General features: G+C 42.7%; 2 pseudogenes; both read left to right on the forward strand.

Moving 5' to 3' along the window:
- Nucleotides 1–427: 427 nt before the first annotated feature.
- LOC148048865 (immunoglobulin lambda variable 6-57 pseudogene) lies at nucleotides 428–1,601 on the forward strand (annotated as a pseudogene).
- A 3,066-nt stretch (nucleotides 1,602–4,667) lies between these two features.
- LOC106551405 (immunoglobulin lambda variable 6-57 pseudogene) lies at nucleotides 4,668–5,667 on the forward strand (annotated as a pseudogene).
- Nucleotides 5,668–17,930: the final 12,263 nt, after the last annotated feature.

A 17,930-nucleotide genomic window follows, 5' to 3' on the forward strand; every position in this document is an offset into this window, starting at 1 on the left:
CATATTTTTGAAACTTTAGCCCCCAGAGTTCTAGTTTAAGGCGGCTTCTAATTCAGGCTGTCAGTAGCAATGAGAAAATGTATTAATTCCCTTCTCAAGGGGCACAAGGGGCAGAAAATGAATAAAAATCAAAGTATAACAGAATACATGGGAAAGAGTTGGAATTAATGAAATAAATAAATGGAACCGAGCTTCCTTTTTATATTATGGTGGGACACCAGCTCCCATCTTAACAGTTCATGTTGGCTCCAAACTTTTGTCTACTCTTGGAGATCCCTTTGGATGAGCACAGCAGTTTTTCAGGAAAACATGAACTTGTGACCCAGCAAAGACTGTTATCATTCCTAACATCCCCTGAAATAGGTAATAATGTCCCTGAAAGCTGAGAGGGATCTGTCCCAGCCCGAACAGGGATGAAGCGCATAAAATGAGGACAATTCTCATGCATGCTTTCTACCTCTCAGGTGAGCTGAAGACCTTTCCAAATGTTCTCCCTAAACCAAAGAAGATGGTCTCTTGGAAAGCTGCATCAGGAAATCATGATTCTCAAAGAGAATAACAGAATGACAGAGTTGGAAGGGACCTTGGAGGTCTTCTAGTACAACCCCTACTCAGGCAGGAAGGACCTGTCAGAACTGATGAAGCTTTTTGTCTACTCTTTTGTCTACTCTTGGAGATCCCTTCTGATGAACACAACAACCTTTCAGGAAAATATGAAGTTGTGACCCAACATAGATGGTTTTCATTCCCAAGATCCCTGGAATGCTTCATAATTTCCCTGAAAAACTGAGAGGGATCTGTCACAGCCTAAGCAAGGAATGATGTAGGAGATAAAATGAGGACAATTCTCATGCATGCTTTCTACACTACAGGTGAGGTGAATTCCTTCCCTAATGTTCTCGCTCAGCTAAAAAGGATGGTCTCCTCAAAAGCTACATCAGCAAATCATGATTCTCAAACCGGAGGAACCTTCAAAGGATGGTTTTTCCTTTTATCTGAGGAAGTTTTGATGAGCAGTCAGAAGATTTGCATGAATTTGAATTCCGCACTGGCAAAAGGCTTAAGAGCAGAGAGGACAGATAGATCTGCAGACAATTCAACCCTGACTCCATCTTCCACCATGGCATGGTTGCCTCTTCTCATCCTCTCAGCTTCCGTTCTGGGTAATTTATGTCTTGGGGCTCACACATTTCTTCTGATTGAAAGGTCTCCATTGCTTAAGTGAACATTGTGCTTATAGTCTTTTCTGTCTTCTTTGTGGTCTTTCAGGAACTTTTTCTCAAGTTGTCCTCACTCAACCAGAATCTGTGGCTGGATCTCCTGGAGGGACAATCCGAATCTCTTGTTCTATAAGCAGTGGAACACTTGACACAGGGGATTCCTCCTGGTATCAACAGAAGCCTGGAAATGCCCCCAAACTCCTTATATATTCTGATAGTAGCAGAGCCGATGGAATCCCAGAACGATTCTCTGGTTCTATTGAAAACTCTCAAACATCTGCCGTGTTAACTATCTCCAATCTTCAGGCAGAGGATGAAGCTGATTATTATTGCCTGTATTATGTAGGTGCTGACGAGTGCACAGTGCTACAATCCCATTGAAGAGCTGAACAAAAACCTTGTAGCTGCTGACCTCCGATATGCATGACTTACAAATGTGTGACATCTTGTTCTTGGTTCCTCAAAGTCTTCCCAAGCTGTCAGGTGTTTCCTCATGCCTGTCACTCCACTTTAGACTCTTGGGGAATATGATGACATCTGTTTTAGAAGGATGTTGTAATCGGACTGGGACTTTTGTAGTGGGGGGATAAAATGGGATCAGTTGACCTATAACTACATCTCATGTAGCATACAGATTCACTCAGAGCACTTGCTGATAGCTGTCAGGTGTTTCCTCACTCCTGTCCCTCCGTTTTAGACTCATGAGGATATGATGACATTTGAGTTTCAGAAGAACCTTCTGTAATTTTTTAAAAAAAACAAACAACTCTTTTTAAGCTCAACATCAAGTAACCGAGTGGGTCTTAGAGACAAGGACAAAATGCCAAATAGATTCACCCCAATAAACAACAAAGTCAGTTAGATGGTCAAGGAGCAAGGCAATGTAATTAGCCTCCTTTTCTTGGAGAGAGTTTAGCTGTAATTCAAGGTTGACTGGTGTCCCTTTGTCAATTCACATATTCTCAGTCTACCTAGAATTGGGTTCCCTCTGGGGAGATACCACATGTTCTGACTGAGGCTTCCCAAGCACATGAAGCAAACTCCTTGTCCTGACAAATAGTTGACTGTGAATTCTTCTCATTCGCATCCAGCAAAGTCTTTCAAGGGAAGATTTACAGTCACAGACCTTATCTGGCTTGGAAAGCTGCCAGGCCGATATCTGCAGAACTTGGCAAGGAGGAGAGTCACGAACCAATGAAGTGAACTAATGGTCTTCTGCAAACTCCAATCCCCTTTCATTCCTCTTTTATTTCCTCTGGGAGGGGCCATTCATCATCTACCTGTTGGCCTTACTCCCAAGTCGACCCCTGCTCTTTAACTGTTCCCTTTGACTGGCAACTCTGCGCATTCCCCATCCAGACAGAAACCCAATATTTTTACTGTTGCCTTTGTTACATTTGTATTGTATTTGTGCTGATAAATATACTAGTCTCCCTTTATTTATTTATCAGCACAAATACTACACACACACACACACACACACATATTGTATATACTATAGTTCCTCTCATTTCTATCTCTATTTTAGCATTCTCTCCCTCCTATCACTATAATATTCAAAGATGTGATAATAATAATAAAAAAATTCTGTTCCATACTATTACCACATATATTTTTTTTAGAACACAATCCTTCATTTTCTAATCACCCATTATTTAATTCTAATATATTTTTGTTGTTATTTGATAGTACTATCATTCAAATTCTAATTTTCCAATTAAAACTTAATTCCTTTTCATACCTCTCTTCATGTTCTTTCCAATCCTCCAATCCGCAAAATTCTACTATTAATTTCGCTATCTAATCACCTGTTATTTAATTCTAGCATTCCACTATTAGCCATATTTTTATACATATTTAACTATCACACTACATACCAAGTAGTTATCCAACTTATATTGCAGCCACAATTTCTGAAGGCAAGCTGTTCCACTGCCTCATTGTTCTCATTGTTAGGAAAGTTCTCAATCAACTACAATGCAGGGGGAATCGCCAAAGACTGCAAGCAATATGATCTTGCATTTATTGACTAGAAGGAAGGCGATGGCTCAGTAGCTAAGACCCTGAGCTTGCAGATCAGAAAGGTCAGCAGTTCGGTAGTTCGAATCCCTAGCACTGCCTAACAGAATGATCTCCCGTGACTTGTCCCAGCTTTTGCCCACCTAGCAGTTCGAAAGCACATAAAAAATGCAAGTAGAAAAATAGGAACCACCTTTGGTGGGAAGAGAACAGCGTTCCGTGTGCCTTCAGCATTGAGTCATGCCAGCCACATGACCATGAAGACATCTTTGGACAGCACTGGCTCTTTGGCTTTGAAACGGAGATGAGCAACGCCCCCTAGAGTCAGGAACGACTAGCACATATGTGCGAGGGGAACCTTTACCTCTTTATCCATTGACTGCATTTGTTTATAAATTCTTATATAGCCACAACATCTGGCCATATAACAAATGTTCTTCATGGGAGCACAGAACAGAGCTAAACACATCACACTAATCCTAACAGAACCAAACAGAATAAAAATAAAACAGGGCAGTCCAAGCCGTCAACATTAATCACAATAATTTACAGGCTTCTCTAACCTTCCAAGCACAATTCCTGGGAGAACAGCCAGGTCTTAAAGATCTTCTGAGAAAGCACCAGTATTTTACAATGTTTTCTGATCTCTTCTTTTTAAGTTAACATCCAGAAGGTGGTGCTATGAGATTATAGGTTGATGATTGCAGAGTGGATTAGCTATCTGCTATCTTGTTACTCCTGTTATCTGATATCCGGATTAAACTGTTCGGCCATTTCTATTGACCTCCATCCCTTCTACTCATCACTATTCAGTTCCCAGGAATAATTCCTACTCTTGAAGATTGCTTAAACCTTTTGTTAGGCTGGGTAAGGAGGAACAGCATGGCCCAAGCGGTTCTCTTCTTCCTCGTTTTTTTTTCCTTATTGCACAAGTAAAGGAGTGATATTGCTAGAACACCATTTGAATAATAGCTGGCAAGGCCAATCTATCTATCTATTGGACAATGTGATTTATAACACACTCTGGGAGGAGATGGGGAAACAGGGCCATAGTTGAACTGTAAATCACTTGTGGCAGAATTGACTTCACTCAGGAATGTGCTGTCATGTTGCTCCTAATAAATAACTGGATTTCTTTTGAAACTTGGCTCGAGGCTCATGAGTTAATTAGGGCATCCATCGGAACCCAGACAAGAGTCAAGTCAAGCCAACTAGATAGCCCATGAGTGTGTCCTCTTAACTGGCCCATCTAGGACCTTGAAACTGTGCGGTGACCAAGTGTTTTCCCCTCCCTATAACTTTACAGTGGCCATGAATGGTGATGACAACCACCAACGCAGAGGAAGTGCCTTTGCATGGCTTTGCATTTTCCCACACTTGGCCTTTAAAGTAATGTCTCCAAAACACTTTGCACAAAGGTCATCTGTCATGGCCATTCCTTATACCCTTAGCTTCAACATGGCACAAGCTGTTCTCTTCTTCCTCATTTTTTCTTATTGCACAGGTAAAGGAGAACATGCTTGCAAATGTAAACCCTTGGGTTTATATCTTTTGCTCTCTTGGTGTAACATCCAAGAAGAGATGTAGCCAAGAAGAGATGATTAGCGCACTGGAGGCTAAAACATACGAATGGTTGCAGGAACTAGGTATGTCCAGTTTAATGAAAAGGACTAAGGGGGTGACATGATAGCAGTGTTGCAATATTTGAGGTGCTGCCACAAAGAAGAGAGAATCAAGCTATTCTCCAAAGCACCTGAAGGATGGCAACTAATTGAGGAGAGAAGCCACTTAGAACTAAGGAAAAATTTCCCGATATTAGAACAATTAATCAGTGGAACAACTTGCCTCCAGAAGTTGTGGGTCTCTGATACTTGAGGTTTTTGAGAAGAGATTGGCTAATCATTTGTCTGACATGGTAGAGGGCAGGGTCTCCTCCTTGAGCAGAGGCTTGGACTAGAAGACCTCCAAGGTCCCTCCCAACTCTGTTCTTCTGTTAACCTCCTACGATGTCAGTGGGCTTTGGTCTCTTTTCAGTTGACTTTGATGGAGCTCAAGACTCACCTGGCCATTTCTTCCTGTCTTGTTACTTACAGGGGCCTCAGCCCAGTTTGTATTGACTCAACCAGCTTCCTTGTCAGCACGTCTTGAAGGAAAGATCCAGATCTCCTGCACGAGGAGCAGTGGAGCTCTGTCTGGCTACTATGTGTCCTGGTATCAGCAGAAATCCATCAAGCCACCCAAACTATTGATTTATCAGCACGTCTACAGGCCTGCTGACGTTCCAGACCGATTCTCTGGGGCGACCGACAGTTCCAGAGCTACTTTAACAATTACGGGTGTTCAACCAGAAGACGAGGCAAAATATTATTGTCAGTCTTATGACAGCAACTGGATGTTTCACAGTGATGCCACCTGCACAGGGAAGTGAGGCGAAAACCTCCTTCTGCAGAGGGTGCTTTCAGTTTGCATTCCTTGTGGTGGTGTAGCACTCTTCATGCGCTGCAATGTGGGTCTGTCACACAGGTATCTATCACAGAGAAAGGCAAGTGAACGTAGGACTTAATAAGAAAATCCCCATGGGAGCAACAGATTAGTGGATGCCACTAAAAGGCCAAACTGAGGACAAAAGTAGAAGGGGACAGCAAAGAAGGAGGTGGCTGGCTGGAGTCACCAAAGCAGTCAGTGTGTGCTTAAATGGACTCCAGGGGATGGTAGAGGACAGGAAGGCCTGGAGGAATGTTGTCCATGGGGTCGCGATGGGTCGGACACAACTTCTCAACTAAGAACAACAACAACATAGAAAAGATTATAAGATAGATGATGATAGATAGATAGATAGATAGATAGATAGATAGATAGATAGATAGATAGATAGATAGATAGATAGATAGATAGATGGAGATGACAGATAGATAGATAGATAGATAGATAGATAGATAGATAGATAGATAGATAGATAGATATAGATGATAGATAGATGATAGATGATAGATAGATAGATAGATGATAGATAGAGATAGATGATAGATAGATGATAGATAGATAGATAGATAGATAAATAGATTAGATAGATAGATAGATAGAGATAGACAGACAGACAGACACAGACAGACAGACAGACAGATAGATAGAGATAGATGATAGATAGATATACAGATAGATAGATAGATAGATAGATAGATAGATAGATGATAGATAGATAGATAGATAGATATAGATGATAGATAGATAGATATGATAGATAGATATAGATGATAGATAGATATAGATGATAGATAGATAGATAGATAGATAGATGATAGATAGATAGATGATAGATAGATAGATAGATAGATAGATATGATAGATATAGATGATAGATAGATAGATAAATAGATAGATATAGATTATAGATAGATAGATAGATAGATAGATAGATAGATAGATAGATAGATAGATAGATAGATAGATAGATAGATGATAGATGATAGATGGATGGATGGATGGATGGATGGATGGATGGATGGATGGATAGATATAGATATAGATAGATAGAAATGATAAATTTGATATATTTTTCCGAAATATTTTGTCCAAGTGGTAAAAAAAGTTTAAATTTAAGATGGAAATATGGGAAGAAAATAATGGGGCCGAAATTGGAATGGTAATGTGATGCAGCAAAGCAAATTATATATAAGAGAGAATGTAAAAAAAAAGAAGCTGTCATTTGTCAGAAATGGTGCAGGGTCTCCTGTTTGGGCAGGGGGTTGGACTAGAATACCTACAAGCTCCCTTCCAACTCGGTTATTCTATATTCTGTATCTTCCCTGGTTCTTCTCTAATGTCTATTATGAAATAAAGAAGCATTCCAGAAGCAAAGCATGTAGTCCTTCCCCAAATGGGCCTTTCTTAAACATACAAATCAAATGTCAAGAATTTGGAGAATGTTATCAGACAATATTATGTTCTTATATGGTGCATATTTACCTTTACATCAGCAATGTAATTATGAACTGTTAAATCTTTCCCTTATGTTCTCTTTTTGGATATATTTGATGTTGGATGTTTCCTATCAAATAACTTTTCTATTTAAAACAGCAAGTCACACCTGATAGTTAAAACACTCACACATGCGATTTTTTTTTGGAATGCTTAGATCATCACATTAGGAAACACGACTGAAGGTGTAGCTCTACTGAGCGGATCTTTCTGATTTGGGCACCCCTGGTTCTCTTTTCTGCCAATGGACCAGGCTTTTGCCTCATAAGAGTTGCATGGATTTTGCTTATGCAAATTCCTCCTCTGGTCGTTTGCTTCTATTTGGAAGGTGTCACGCATGGCTAGCCAACTCAGCAAAAAGCCCAAACATTTGCATGGATGTCATTGATGCCTTCTGAGAAGATTTAAAGAGAGCAGGTGGAGAAAGATCCCACCGTCATTTCCTTCTCATCTGTCCGAATCTGCGGCTGTAGATAACCTACCATGATCTGGTCAATATTTCTCTTTGCCTTTCTAAATTCAGGTAAGGAAGCAGGGGCATTGAGCATCGGTGCAGCTGTAGTATTTTGCATCACAGAAAATCTCATCATCGTGATCTTGTTTTTCTCCTCCATGAAAGCAAAGAGCCAGAAAACACTTCAAAATGTGCTATAGTTTCAGTGAGAATATTTTTTAGCTCAGGGGTTGAATTTGAGGAATGCCTCGGTGCTCTGACCTTGGTTGTTTTCTTGAAAATGTTTCATTATCCTAAGTAGGTGACGTCATCAGTGGCGAGAAAACCCCACTCCCCACTAGCACTGATGATGTTACCTAGTATGGGTAATGAAAGGTCTGCAAGAAAACCACTAGAGCATCAAGGATGCTTCATATTATACTTTGCTGGCATTCTGAAAAGTCTAGAAAATGAGTTAAATAGTCTGTTGCTTTCTCTTCTTCAAGGGGTCAATTCACAGTCACCATGGACCCAGCCAGCCTCCATGTCCGTCTCTCTGGGAGAAACGGTGAAATTATCCTGCACCGTTAGTGGAAGTTTGGATACTATTTCCTGGCACCAACAGAAGTCTGGGCAGGCTCCTCGGTATGTGCACTATTCGGGTGGCAGCAGGGGTGACGGGATCCCGGATCGGTTCACGGCTTCTGTCTCAGGATCCGTTGGGTATTTAACCATCACTGGAATCCAGGCTGAAGACGAGGCTGATTATTACTGTTTGATGTGGCATAGCACTGCCAGCTCGTTGCACAGTGGTACAATCTGATGAGGAACTGAGACAAAAACCACCTCTCGTCCTCCACAGCAGCCGAACATAGAAGTCCTTAGAAAGCATAATTCAATGCATGAGTGAGACTTGTTATATTAAAGACACAAATCAACCTCTCTCGCAGCCATAACCTGTTTTTGGGAATACACAGAGACCCAGTGAGTTGAATGTAGCAGCAAAAGTTTCCTGGTTACAATAAACATTTGCTCTTTCTCTCCTGTGCTTTTTCAAGAGGCAAATGGAGTTTATTTGTTTTTCCCACCCCTCCTTGAAGACGTTTCACTTCTCATCCAAGAAGCTTTTTGAGTTCTGACTGAACGGTGGAGAATGGAAGGATGTATATTCCTTGCAGTTATCTGGTCATTAGTGGAGAGGCTCACAGAGAGAGCGCTAAGGACCAAGATGACTGCAAGGAATATACATCCTTCTCTTCTCCACCATTCACTCTGAACTGAATGGGCAATTTAAATGGAAACTTGATTTAGGCGATGGATCCCAAGGGTTTCTTAGCTTTCTTCACAGATCCTGGATGGTTTGGGGTCAGCCTCTACATGAAGCATGAGACCCTGGTGCAGAGGTGGCTTCCTACCAGTTTGCACCTATTCGGTAGAACCGGTTCGTCAAATCTACCAAACCGGTTAGAAGAGGTTCCACCAGTGGACCCGGAAAGCTGGCCATACTTACAGAAGAGGTTCCAAAAATTTTTCTTTCATACTTTTGGATTTCTAATTTCTGTTTCCATTAGTTGGCAATTGCTAAAACCAATCCCATGTGAAAAAGTATTCAAAGCCTTCTTGATTTTAATTGTCAATTTATTTATTCCTGCACATTGCAATATTTATTCATTTACATAGCTCTGTTTTTCCACTGTTGTGCAAAAACAATTCCAGCAGCTGCTTACATGTGTAAAATTAAATATATATTATACTCCCTTTCAAATAGCCAACGAAATATTTCTGGTTTTAATTCCATATCTTGCTTTACGATTGCTTCTAACCACTAACTTCTGAATAGCTACTTGGACAGACCTAAGTACTAATTCATAATTTCATATCTGGTCACATGAGCGGCAAGCCACTCCCATCCGGTCACATGGGCGGCAAGCCACTCCCATCCAGTCACATGGGTGGCAAGCCACTCCCACAAAGGAGGCCACACCCACAGAGTAGGTTCCAACAATTTTTGAAACCCACCACTGCCCTGGTGTCATACTTAAAGATTAAAAAAGGAAGCAGGCAAGCAGCAGAGATAAACGCCAAGAATCTTGTGTAAAATATCCCTTCGTGGAGGTAGGGACCAAGTGAATTGGAGGTAACAGCAAAGTTTACTGGTTACAATAAACATCCCAAGTGGCAACTGGGATTCCTTTGTTGTTGTTTTTTCCCTCTTGAAGACATTTCACTTCTTATCCAGGAAGCTTCTTCAGCTCTGATTGAACGGTGGAGAACGGTAGGATTTATATTCCTGGTTTTTTTTTTAGCAGACAGACTCACAGAGAGTGTGGAGGACCAGATGACTGCAGGAATTATAAATCCTTCCATTCTCCGCTTTTTGACTTTTTATAATAAAGGCAAAAATCAAGGGATGTGTTCCTACAGAGCCTTCCTCATTGAAGTCCAAATCCACTGTCCCAATTTCAGTAAAATTTATTTATTTGCAAGTTAGTTCCTCTTAGGAGTCTTCAAATGTAAAAGAAAGAAAAAAAGAAGGAAAGCTAAACAAGACTTTAAAATTTGGATAATTGAAAGATATATAATTGTGGGACTATAAGGCTTCATAAGTATTACGAAGTTAGGATTATAAATTGTGGTGCTTTGGAGGCTTAATTATGGAACTGATGAAATTTTATTAAGCAGGAGTTTTTAAACACTGAGATCTCGGAAGTATAGAAATACATTTTTTTATAATTCTGAACATCCCAGTTATATCATCCCAAATTCTCCGAGTGGAAAGACAGATTCACACTCACCCAAATCTCTAGAAAGTTGCTACCAGTCCTAGTTGACTGTATGCAACTAGAGGGAGCAATAGGGGAAGAATAGAGTAAGAAAGGACAGAACATTTCCTTATATTGCTGTTGCTTGTCTCTCTAACCAAAGCCATGGAAATTTTGCCCATCCTTCAGTATTGACTTCATGCAAATCTTCCTTTGTCTCCCCGTGATTTGCAAAGAATCTTCAAATAGACTTTCAACAGACCAGAGGTATTTCACGAGAAGAGTCCTCCACTCCTCTTATGAAATAAGTAAAAACAAAATAACTGAAAATGAAATAAATAAAAATGAAATACATAAATAGTTGAGGCGTTCACCAGGGGGTCAAGGTTGACTTGAAGAAGCTCTTATATATAGAGCCAAAATTGCTACTACCACAACTATGCATGCTTGGTCTTTGTTTTGCAGTGATGTCCCCTATCCCCCTGAGACCTCGTGGGCACAGAATAGATTTGCTATTTTGTAACTCTGGGTTTAATTTAAGAAAGGAGAGATTTCATATTGGTGTCTTTTTTCAAAAGAAAAAGCTGCCTTCCTTGTTGAGAAAGGATCATGGAACAGATGTTGCTTTCCCTTCTATTTCTCAATTGCTTGACAGGTAAGACCTATTGGGGGGGGAATCATCTGTAGTATATTTATTTGTTTTATTTTAATTAGTTTGTCAAACATGTACGAGACAACAGGCATAAGTATAAACATGGACATGAACAAAGGAAATGGGCACGAATAAATGGGGACAGTAGGACAGAGACGGGGGGCACGATGGTGCGCTTATGCACGCCCCCTTTCCTGACCTCTTAGGAATGGGGTGAAGTCCACGGTAGACAGTTTAAGGTTAAAGTTTTGGGGGTTTGAGGATGCAACAACAGAGTCGGGTAGAGCAGTGGTCCCCAACCCCCGGTCCGCGGACCAGTGCCGGGCCGTGGAGTACCTGGCACTGGGCCGCGCAGCGACCGGGGGCCATGATCACTGTTCCCTCTAAGTGAGCGTGGCTTGGTGGGTTTCGCGCACGTCGCAAAAAAAGCCCGCGCAGCAGATTAAAGCCCACGCAGCAGATTGTAAAGCAAACGTGGGGAAGTCCTTTGCAGGCGGCTAGAACTGGCCGCCTGCAAAGGACCTCCCCAGACTTGTTTTGATGAGCCGCCAGTCCTCTTGCTTCTTCTCCTTCACCGGCAAAGCTCCCGCTGGCGCCCTGCCCATGGCAGTGGCAGTGCCTCTCCCTCCAAGCGGAGCACCTGAGCTGGCTCCCGCGTTATCCCTCCCCCTTCCTCCTCTGCCGTGCTTTTGAGGCCGCGGGAGCTAGTAGGAAAGCGGCGGAGGTGGAGGCAGGGATAACCCAGAGCCCAGCTGAGGTGCTCCGAGCGGAGGGGGAGGCACCACTGCTGCTGCCATGGGCGGAGCCGCCAGCAGGAGCTTTGCCGGTGAAGGAGAAGAAGCAAGAGGACTGGTGGCTTTGAAATGCAACCCCTTGGTCCCGCCGGCCGCGGATTTGATTCGGCATAAGTGGGGGCCGAACGCATGCTGAGCCGACTTTGCGCAGTGAGGCAGAGTAATTCAACCCCCCCAAAGAACGTGTGTGTGTGTGTGAGAGAGAGAGAGAGAGAATTGGATCAAAATTGGTGGCCAAAGGAATGGAGGGAGGGAAGGAAGGAAGGAAGGGAGGGAGGGAGGGAGGGAGGGAGGGAGGAAGCCCTGCCCCCTGTGAAAAAAACTGAAGATGGAGCAGTGAATGAATAAACCATAAAAGCAACAAACAGTTAATGCGTAAGTAAGCTGAGGAGCAAGTTCTCAACTAAGGAAGCAATATAAGAAAGAAATATAAAAAGCTCAATATGCCAAAACACTTATTTTAGATAAAAGATAAAAGACTATCTAGTCTCTTTATAAAACCTCCAGTGATGGAGCATCTGCAACTTCTGAAGGCAAGCTATTCCATTGGTTGATGGTTCTTGCTGTTAGGAAATGTCTCCTTAGTTCTAGGTTGCTTCTCCCCTTGGTTAGCTTCCATCCATCCCTTCTGGTCTTGCCTTCTGGTGCTTTGGAAAATAGTTTGATTCCCCCAATCTTCATAGGAGCCCCTCAAATATTGGAAGACTGCTACCATGCCGCCTCTAGTCCTTCTTTTCACTAGACCAGACATACCAAATTCCTGCAACCGTTCTTCATCTGTTTTAGCCTCCGGTCCCCTAATCATTCTTGTTGCTCCTTTCTGCCCTCTTTCCAGAGTCTCAACATCTTTTTTTTTTAATTATATGATGACCAAAACTGGATTCAATATTCCCAGTGTGGTCTTACTAAGGCTTCATAAAGTAGTACTAGCACTTCACCTGCTCTTGATTCTATCCCTCTATTAATGCAGTCAAGGACACCAAGCCTGTATTTTAAGGGGAAGGTCTAAAGCCAAAGAGTACCCAGAATATTTGCATAAACCCCTTAAAAGAGGTGATGCTCCTAACCCATGCTCAGACAGCCAATGAATCTTGATTCTCCTCGTCCAACATGTTTTGGAGTGTCCTTCTCCTCCTCTATTGCTGCTCAGGTAAGGGGCAAAGTTTATAGTCTACAATCTAAATTAGGCATGTTAGGAATGTTCTTTCTCTTCTGTTTAAATTGACCATCACTGTTCCATTTGGGTGAGCGATCTGAATCCTCTCCTCTCTGTCTTCCCTTTTATTTTATTTTTTATTTTAAAAGTTTATTTTTTATTTTCCCATTAACAAAACATACAATCACATGTATACTATTACATAGCCAACATCATGTTGTATGATTAAATGTTTATATCATTTCATCTTACCATCAACTCCCAAAAGCAATTATTGGCTCTTCTGTTCTCCATACAACATATTTGTACCTTATCCATCATTTTCTTCTCCCTCTCTCCTCCCCTTCCCTACCTCCTTTCTTCCCTCTCTTCTCTACTTCTCCTTCCTCTCTCCTTCTCTTCTCTCCCCTTTACACTCTTCCTTTTGCTCTCCCACACCTTCTCTCCTATCCCTCTCTTCTTCCCTTACCTCTCTCCTCTTTCCACTCCTTCTCTCTCCTCCTCTTCCACTCTCTCCTATCCCTCCCTACCCCCTTTCTTCCCTCTGTCATCCTTCCCTTCTCTACTTCCCCTTCCTCTCTCCTTCTCCTCTCTCCCCTTTCCACTCTTCCTTTCTCTCCCCCCACCTTCTCTCCTATCCCCCTCTTCTTCCCTTACCTCTCTCCTTCTCTCTTTCCACTCCTTCTTTCTCTCCTCCTCTTCCCCCCTCTGCCCTCTCTCCTATGCCTCTCTTCTTCCCTTACCTCTCTCCTCTCTTCCACACTCTTCATCTCATTTACTTGGTGTATTTCAGCTTCTGGGTGAGCTTCATTTTGTGTTGATGGTATTTAAAATTCCTTTTCAATATACATATTTAATTTTGACATACATCTTCCTCCTTTTTTTAAAAAAAAGAGAACAAAAAAGTATACATATACAGGCATTGTACTTTTTTCCCTTCCTTTTTAGATGTCCTCAGCCAGGGTCTCTTAACTCAGCCCCTGAAACTGTCTGTACCTCTTGGAGGTGAGGCCCGATTTCTTTGCACCCTCAGCAGCGGCTTGGAGAGCCAAACCGTGGGCTGGTGTCAAGATAAGATGGGCCAAGGCGTTCGGTTCCTATATTTTGGGGATAACAAACGAGGCAAAGGGATCTCAGATCGATTTTCGGGCTCCAGAACTGGCAACAAGGCTTATTTGACCATCGCTCAGGTCCAGGCAGAAGATGAGGCTACCTATTACTGTAGCGTCTACCATGGTGCAGGGAGTAGTTTTCAAAAACCACAGCAGTACAGACGCAAGGGGAAAGGGAACAAAAACATCTGCTGAAGAGCAAAAGAAATTAAAAACCTCTGCTCTCACGCATCCCAGCCTTGTCAGTGTGTCAAGTGTTCCACAGTGACACATTGTCAAAAAGAAATGAGGCAGAGAATCCCCCCCACACCCAAAATGAGGTTTAGGGACTTCCTTTAAGAAGAGAAGAGAGAACTATTCAGTAGAATAGCTTCCATCTGCCCATTGTTTTGTTCCAAAGAACACACAACAGGTATGGTGTTGTATAATCCTTAATTGCTCCGCAGACTCTGTAACTGACCCACACCGTGTGTTGTGAAGACCCTAACTCAGTCAACACGTGGGGCAGGAGAAAGTTGTTTCCACCACTAAGCAGACCAGGCTTTGTTCAAAACTCTATTCTAAAGTGAAGCTATTACAATTCTGAGGCAAGAAAGTTTTGATATTTCAGGTTTAAAAGTTGAGTAGAGTAGAGTAGAAAATAGAGTAGAGTAGAATAGAATAGAAAATAGAATTTGGTAGAATTTGATAGAATGGGATGGAATGGGATGGGATGGAATGGAATAGAATAGAACAGAAGATGAATAGGATAGGATAGAATAGAAAATGGATAGGATAGGATAGGATAGGATAGGATAGGATAGGATAGGGTAGGATAGGATAGGATAGGATAGGATAGGACAGGAAAGGAAAGGAAAGAACAGGACAGGACAGGACAGGACAGGACAGAATAGAAAATGGATAGGATAGGATAAAATAGGATCTGGAAGGGACCTTGGAGGTCTTCTAGTCCAGCCCCCTGCTCAAGCACACAATTTCTGACAATTCTCAATCATCCAGGTCATAGTTAACCCAAAGGTGCTTCTTCAAAAGGCAGCTGGACTTCCTTGCTTTGCAGAACTGAAGAAGCTCCTTGGTTGAGAAGTGAAATGTTTTCAAGGGGAGGAAAAAATCCAATCAAGTCCAGTTGCCTTTTGAAAAAGCACCTTTGGAGTTGATCTCCTTAAAAAAAAAACCAACAACATGAAAACCCATCCCGATTCTCATGCCAATTCCAGGATTTTTGCCCTCTTTCTTTCACTTTGCCCAAATTAGGGTCATCATTATTCCATTATTCCAACCCAGGGGAAGCATCTCCTGCCCACTGACCACAAAGAAGGCTAGTCCATCTGTCCCCTGCTCTGATGGGCACAAACAGACGCATCGTTCTCTTGCTCCTCATTGGTGTCCTCAATAAGATCCTCCCATTTCTATGAAAATCTCTTGCTTCTCATTGGTGCAACCAATAAGGTCTTGGTGCCAAAGGTTGTGTGTTTCTCCTGAGAAGACGCAGGAAGGAAGACATTTACTTCTTCCATTCCTGGGGGGGGAGGGGTTAAAAAAAGAAGAAAGGTTGGGGTTCTTCTTCTTCTTCGTCTTCTTCTTCTTCTCCTCCTCTTCCTCCTCCTCCTCCTCCTCCTCCTCCTCCCCCCCCAGATCCTCTCTATCTGCATGGCTCTTTCTTCAATTCTAGAAGAATTAAGTAAGAAGGTAGAAAGGGAGTTTGGAAAAGGAGACTTTTTGAAGGAAAGCACCATGGCCTGGACTCTGGTTCTCCTTTCCCTTCTTACTTATTTCTCATGTAAGTATGTGGAGGACCTCTTCTTCAACTGTCCAATAAAAACTCAATAGTTTCCATAATATAAAATCCCATTTGGCCCATCCATATGTTGCTTCTGGAGCCCCACCTAATATAACAAATCCTCATTATTTTCTCTTTTCCGCCCCTCTTTGTAAAGGTGCCACTTTACAGTCCACCTTGACTCAGCCTGCCTCCCAGTCGGAGTCTATAGGAGGGACAGTTAAACTCTCCTGTGCCAGCAGCAGCAGTCCAAACCGAATTCACTGGCTTCAGCAGAGATCTGGGGAAGCTCCTCGCTTTGTGCACTGTGATGGCTGCAGCAGCAGGGGAGAAGGGATCCCAGACCGATTCACTGGAACCCGATCAGGGAATAACGGCTACTTAACCATCACCAACCTTCGGGCTGAAAACGAGGCCGATTATCTCTGTTACATGTGGTATAGCAGTGGTTCAGAGCTACACAGTGAGACAATCAAATGGGGAACTGAAACCAAAAACCTTCTTCCTTCACAGAGACAGGGAATCAGGAGTGGGCTGCTGGGGGTTCGCAGGGGTTCGGGAGAATCTCTAGCTAAGATTCTGTGCGGTTCGGAGAACCCCCCCCCACAAATCCCTGTCCTGGCTGGCCCCACCCGCCCCTCCCCTCCCAGGAGTCCCACCGCGGCCCGTTTTGGATGCAGGTAAGTTCCAGGACATCAGGGGTGGGTTCCGACTTCTGTTACTGCTGGTTCGCTCAGGGACGTGACTCGCGTGCATGCGATTTGCACATGTGTGTGCTTGCGCAGTAGTAAAATAATTGCTTCTGCACATGTGCAGAAGAAAAAAACAAGATGACGGCGTCTACGACACCACAGATAGAACTGTTTCATGGGCGTGGCCAGCCAATTTATACTTACTTGGCCGAACCGGTCTCAACCAGTAGGAACCAACCTCTATAGGGCATGTCCAGAAGTTCGAGAAGGCCAGAAATGGGCCTGTTTCTGGCCTCCAGAAGGTCTCCGGAGATTGGGGAGGCCGTTTTCGCCCTCCCAGAGGATTAAGCCAAGCCTCTGGAGCCTGGGGAGGACAAAAACACCCCCCTGTCATAGTACAGGAGGCCAACTAGGCCATGCCCACCATAGTCACGCCCATGGGAGTGGCTCAAAAGTTGCATGGTTCTTTCTTGGATGTAATGAAAAGTTTAATGAAAAGAAGGACTAGGGGAGACATGATAGCAGAGTTCCAATATCTCAGGGGTTGCCACAAAGAAGAGGGAGTCAAACTATTCTCCAAAGCACCTGAGGGTAGGATAAGAAGCAATGGGTGGAAACTAATCAAGGAAAGAAGCAACCTAGAACTAAGGAGAAATTTCCTGACAGCGAGAACAAATAATCAGTGGAACAACTTGCCTCCAGAAGTTGAGAATGCTCCAACATGTTTTTAAGAAGATGTTGGATAACCATTTGTGTGAAATGGTGTAGAGTTTCCTGCCTAGGCAGGGGGTTGGACTAGGAGACCTCCAAGGTCCCTTCCAACTCTGCTATTGTATTCTATTCTAAAATGGACCACAGGCCGTTTCTACAACCATCTTGTAGAACAATAATCAATTCGATATATGTGTCTACGGAGATTCTCCATCATCCAGGTCAGGCTTGTTCCAAAGCTGCTGTTATTGTTTTTTTAATCAAAAGGCAACTGGATTTTGTTTTTTCCTTGAAGACATTTCACTTCTCATCCAAGAAGCTTCTTCAACTCTGACTGGATGGTGGGGAATGGAGTTGAAGATGCTTTTTGGATGAGAAACGAAACGTCTTCCAAGGAAAAACCAGAAAGTCCAGATTCCTCCTGAAGAAACATCTTTGGGACCAACATGACCTGGATGACTGAGGATCTCCATAGACATCTGAGAGGAGTCACTGTGATTCAGAATACAAGTGCCAAGACTCACTGAACGTCACTGAATGAGTTATTGAATACTTTGTAAAATACGAATTCCTCTTTTTTTAAAATAGTAAGTAAGTAAAATCTTTATTATGGTCAAAGAC

Source organism: Thamnophis sirtalis, unplaced genomic scaffold (assembly GCF_051295495.1).
Source record: "Thamnophis sirtalis isolate CommonGarterSnake01/CBP01778 unplaced genomic scaffold, rThaSir2_p1.2 scaffold_2, whole genome shotgun sequence".
Lineage (NCBI taxonomy): Eukaryota > Metazoa > Chordata > Lepidosauria > Squamata > Natricidae > Thamnophis > Thamnophis sirtalis.